This window comes from Cherax quadricarinatus, unplaced genomic scaffold, assembly GCF_038502225.1.
Source record: "Cherax quadricarinatus isolate ZL_2023a unplaced genomic scaffold, ASM3850222v1 Contig2764, whole genome shotgun sequence".
NCBI lineage: Eukaryota > Metazoa > Arthropoda > Malacostraca > Decapoda > Parastacidae > Cherax > Cherax quadricarinatus.
Genome location: NW_027197790.1, coordinates 40,879 through 46,935, shown reverse-complemented (window position 1 = coordinate 46,935; position 6,057 = coordinate 40,879).

Here is a 6,057-nt window from a genome sequence, read left to right as displayed (position 1 = left end):
TCCAGGGTGAGGGAAGTAGTATAGATAAGTGTCCATACATGTGCTGATCTTTTTCACCTAGCAGTTCTGGGTAGTATCCTAGTGAAAAAGATCTGTAAGCCACAAATGAAAGAAGCAATGATAACACAGATAAAAACAAGGAGTATAAATAGTAGTAGTGTTGAGAGGGTTCGTGGAGATATGATGGTTGGAGATAAACACAAGTTGTTGGGAGGTAACATTTATATTAGCAGAGTGTAAGAGGGGAGCCCAGCCTGCCCTGTTGCCTGTTGTAGACCTACGTGTGAACTGAGAAAGGGACAGCGCGTCTCACGCTCACATGCGGCCTCGCGTGACGTCACACATGCTAGCCATTGGGCCTAGCAAAAGGGTCATCTATGTAAAACATATGGATGGTACTATGATACTCAGATAACATATACCTATACAAGGGATCAGCAACTAGGCTGACAGCTCGGTCATGTTACGTATGTCGTCTCGACATACAATACTATGCTATAGGCTGAACAGGCAGGTGGCTCTGGGCTGATTCTATACAATAGCAAAGACATATGTGACTTTAAACATATGGATGGTACTATGATACTCAGATAACATATGCATATACAGGGGATCAGCAACTATTCTGACAGTAGAAGTGGTGGTGGTAGTGGTAGTAGTAACAGTAGTAGCAGTAGTAGTACTAGTAAAGCAAAGAGTGAGAAGGGTTAGGCTTGATACAGACTTGTCTATCACAGGTCAGTAGATCTCCTGCAGTGCTCCTCTGTTCTTCTTAGGAGGGCATCAAATGACGGCTGTCTTCAATATGGTCATCATCCTTCCTATCAAAGTCTAGATTAAGAGCGACTTGAAGCATTTATGGATATATTTCAATATTTAGATAACACATGCATACATATCATTGCAAAAAGTGTTAAGGTTAACTATTTGAAATAAAACATTATGATGTGGCTTAACGTTCCCATAAAATGCAGTTGTAACAGCAATTTACCTAAAAAATGAAGTATTTCAGAAAATGTTTCAAAACTCCCTGAATAGTCGAAATATGGAATAAATTAATGCTTTAGTACATATTATGAATTTTAAACTGCTCTGAATCGTCGTAATATAGAATAAATTAAAGTTTTAGCATATATTTTTTAGAATTTTTAACATTACACATATTAAAAAAAAATCTTAAATTTTTGGGGATGATAATGCCTGTTATCTTTTTTAACTGCTCTTATCAGATTTTAATTAATATCCTCATTTATTGCTTCTAAAATCCTTGCCATATCACCCCCAATAATTTTGCTCATATCAATTTTATGGACATATTTATTTAATGTAGATTTCTCATATTTAATACATATGTTCAAATTCTTTTGTGGTATATAATATGTCTTGGGATAAATTATATTTTTCAGAGTAACCTCATAATCAATTTTATTATCTAATATAATGGAATCATATAATTTATTAATGAAAGCTGAAGGTGTATTGGCGGGAAATAAATCAAGACTGGAATCACTACAGACGTATAGAAGACGTTCAGCCATCTCCACACTCTTATAACACACACTGAGTAAAAACATATCATCACAGAGTTTATATACTCACCTAATATGTTATCCACGATGATTCCTCTCGTCTTGCACCGGCTACTTTATGTAATAATTGTCTTCTCACTTTTGTATTCCTCACAAAATCAAAATGTATACCTGTTATATTTAATAAATGCTTTATTTCTGATAAGTAATCAGAATCTATTCTTCTCGCTGATTTCACATTATTTTCTGATAAAACATTTAATATTTCAATAATATTACGTCCAGTAATGGGGGTAAGAAGGTCACCATTCTCATCCCAACTCACCAAAGGATTTCTTTGCAATAATACCAACATTGATTTCACATATTCTATATTTCATGCACCCACTCTTATGTGCATGAATCTTGACAAATCTGGGGTTTTCTGAGGTTTCACCGAGGTGAGTGCAGGTGGGTTGACTTCCCTGACGGGACTGAGCTTAATCTTGCGTTTAACACCACGCTTCAAGCATCCACCTCCTCCTCCTATATTCACATCACCTCCCGATTTTACTATCTCGAGAGGTTTGCGATTCATAACTGAACTCGGTACAAGATAAAATTCTTTCATGATTTATTAAACAATCTCGAAATAATATCTACTGCTAGAGGTAATATAATACTAAGAAGATTTCCACCTCTGATACTCAGCAAATATTTCTTTTTACGCTGAAAACCAATTTTCTTACAAGCTAATGTTCTAATCTCGTTCTTGTACTTTTTTAAATATTTTAGAGTCTAATGGTATTTTATTCTTGATCAAATTCTTGAAAATCTCACTGATACAACTTATGTGTGTTTTCTTAAACTGTTGTAATAAACTCTTCCGTTGATTGCCTGGGAGACTAGTAAGTAATGAAATTAATTCTTTAATTTTCTTTAATATTGATTTTTTCATTGTACCTTCAACAAATCTCCTTCTTTGACCCACGAATTAAAAGTGGAATAATAACCTTTATAGGATACCAAATAATGCATAATTCCACCAATTTTTTTTTTCGTTTCAATACTCTGTCGTTAATATATTCTGGAGGTGGTATGACTGGTATCAATTCTTCGCGATAAAATGATCCTTTAATCTTTTCACCCTTCAAATCTTCCAAATGATATGTTGTTATAGGTTGAGAATCATTAATTCTATATATTTTAAAACTTTCCTCTGCATTTTGTGTGTGAAACCCTCGGTTAAACTAGGAGTCACTCTTGTTGTGTCTCCAACAGCAACTTCTTATTAAAACGTTTCTTATTGGATCTTCCATTTTTATAATTTATGCGAAACTGATTCCTTATATCATCCAATGACATAATACAATGGACTTGCAATGGGGTTTTACCACCAATCCCCGAGTGTGGAGTTGAATTATATGCATCTACCAATGCATTTAAATACCTTTGAATAATTAAATGTATTGGCACTTGTCATATATTTATATAATTTACGTTTTAACGTTTGCAAGCCTCTCTCTGCAATGGAAGCTTTTGTTTCATTCGAAAATACATGATATAGCTTTATACGTTTATTTAGAAGCTCTCCACGTTTATCTGTAAATAATCTCGATATATTCTTCTCCTTTTCATTCTCCAATATGTTTTGTAATGCATGTAAAGTGCTCCGTCCGTCTTGAAAAAACATCGATACACACGAGAATGTACTTATAATCGTCATTATATCTGGATAATTTAGACATATCCCCCAAATCACAGGTTAATATCACCCTGGGTTTAGCTGCAATTATTTTCTTAGGAGGAAACTTCTTAGGTTTAAGAACATGTACAGCAAGTGATCTTTCTGAATTGAAGAAATTTCTAACCTCTTTCAAGATTATGGAAGGATCAATTTTTTTACAGCTTTTATACCAGAGAATGAACCCACAGAGTGAGGATCTCTATAAACCTTTTCAATTAATTTTGTTCCCTCCATTGGTGTACAATTTCGTTGGAATCCTGACGTAACACATTGGTTCGCAACTGTAACTGTATTTAATGTGAGGTCTATGAATAAATAGCCAAAGGATGATCAGTTTATGGCAGATTTATACATATTAACAAATTCTTTATTTTTACCTAAAATCTGTCGCCCCAGAATCTCTACTTGCCCGAGATCTCTCATTTTAAATAAGACAAAATGTGTGGCGTTTAAAGCCATGGTACGACTATATCGTCCTCCGTGAAATATATTTTAAGTAATTAGAATAATGCTTATATTATGTCTACCTTTAGTAAAACATTCGAGAATAATTTCACTATTACCAGCTTTAGTTAATCTTTTTAACATATCACTACAAACTGGCATAGTGCCTGATAAATGGAAAATGGCAAATGTAATACCTATTTACAAGGCATGTGACAGGTCCTTGGCTTCGAACTATAGATCAATAAGCCTTACCTCCATAGTGGGAAAATTTATGGAATCAATAATTGCCGAAGCAATTCGTAGCCATCTTGACAGGCACAGATTAATTCTCAACACGGTTTTACAAAGGGGCGTTCCTGTCTTACGAATTTACTAACTTTTTTTCACTGTTTGAGGAGGTAGATCATGGTAATGAATATGATATTGTGTATATGGACTTCAGTAAGGCTTTCGATAGAGTTCCACACCAGAGACTATTGAGGAAACTTAGGGCACACGGAATAGGAGGAGAAATTTTTTCCTGGATAGAGGCATGGCTGACAAATAGACAGCAGAGAGTTTGCATAAATGGGGAGAAATCAGAATGGGGGCACGTCACAAGCGGTGTTCGTCAGGGGTCAGTGTTGGGCCCGTTGTTGTTCACAATTTACATAAACGACATAGATGAGGGAATAAATAGCGACATAAGCAAATTTGCTGATGACACCAAAATAGGTCGTCCAATTCATTCTAATGAGGACACTAGAGCACTCCAGGATGATTTGAATAGACTGATGCAATGGTCGGAGAAGTGGCAGATGCAGTTTAATATTGACAAATGCAAAGTTCTAAATGTTGGACAGTTAAATAACCATGCCACATATAAACTAAATAATGTAGATCTTAATACTACCGATTGCGAAAAGGATTTAGGAGTTCTGGTTAGCAGTAATCTAAAACCAAGACAACAGTGCATTAGTGTTCGCAATAAAGCTAACAGAATTCTTGGCTTCATATCAAGAAGTATAAATAATAGAAGTCCTCAGGTTGTTCTTCAACTCTATATATCTTTGGTTAGGCCTCATTTAGACTATGCTGCTCAGTTCTGGTCACCGTATTACAGAATGGATATAAATGCTCTGGAAAACGTACAAAGGAGGATGACAAAGATGATCCCATGTATCAGAAATCTTCCCTATGAGGATAGGCTGAGGGTCCTGAATCTGCACTCTCTCGAAAGGCGTAGAATTAGGGGGGATATGATCGAGGTGTATAAATAGAAAACAGGAATAAATAAAGGGGATGTAAATAGTGTGCTGAAAATTTCCAGCCAAGACAGGACTCGCAGCAATGGCTTCAAGTTGGAAAAATTCAGATTCAGGAAGGATATAGGAAAGCACTGGTTTGGTAAAAGAGTTGTGGATGAGTGGAACAAACTCCAGAGTACAGTTATTGAGGCTAAAACGTTGTGTAGTTTTAAAAATAGGTTAGATAAATACATGAGTGGGTTTGGGTGGGTGTGAGTTGGACCTGACTAGCATGTGCTGCTGGGTCTGGTACAGTGCTCCATCCTTGAGTGGGGATGACCAGACTGGGTGGGTCATAGGGATAATCCGGGGGGTGGGTCACTGGTCTAATCCGGGGGGGCATGGACCTGCTCCGCATGGGTCAGTAGACCTGTTGCAATGTTCCTTCTTTCTTATGTTCTTATGTTCTTATTAATGTATTTTCATCAGATGATGCAATGACATTCTGTGGGTCAATAATATCTTTACTTAATGTTAATTTACGGGATATCTCTGAATCTTGCTCTAAGGGATGAGATGTCACCCCACATATTATAATGTTATGAAATTTCTCACGGTATAACTTTACTAATTTTGCTGTGAAATAAGATTTGCCACTATTCGAATAACCGGCAGTGATAATCCTTGAAGGATAACGAAATATATCAACATCAGCCGATGTGCATGCTTTCAAGTTCATTGTACTAGCGAGAAACTGTGTTTACCATAGAGAGGTGACTTGTATACTGTGAGTGTTAATGAGTTTTCAAGATATATATCAGCTAAGATAACAAGAGGATACAGAGCGACCTCCTGTCGCCGACCGGGACTACCTCACCAAAATTAGTTCCTTTACGATAACATGAGAACACCAATTGACACAGGTGTTCTTACCCTGTCTTATGATGACCGTCTGTCTGACTTGTGTTGACTCACGTGTGCAGTAAGGAGATTTTATCAGATACACATTGGGTATGTGATTTCTATCGGAAATCTACCTTCGGTGTGAGCGGCATTTCATGGCACCCGTCTGTGTGACCTGTGTTGACTCAAGTGTTCAGCAAGAAGATTTTATCTAACTTGTCTACAA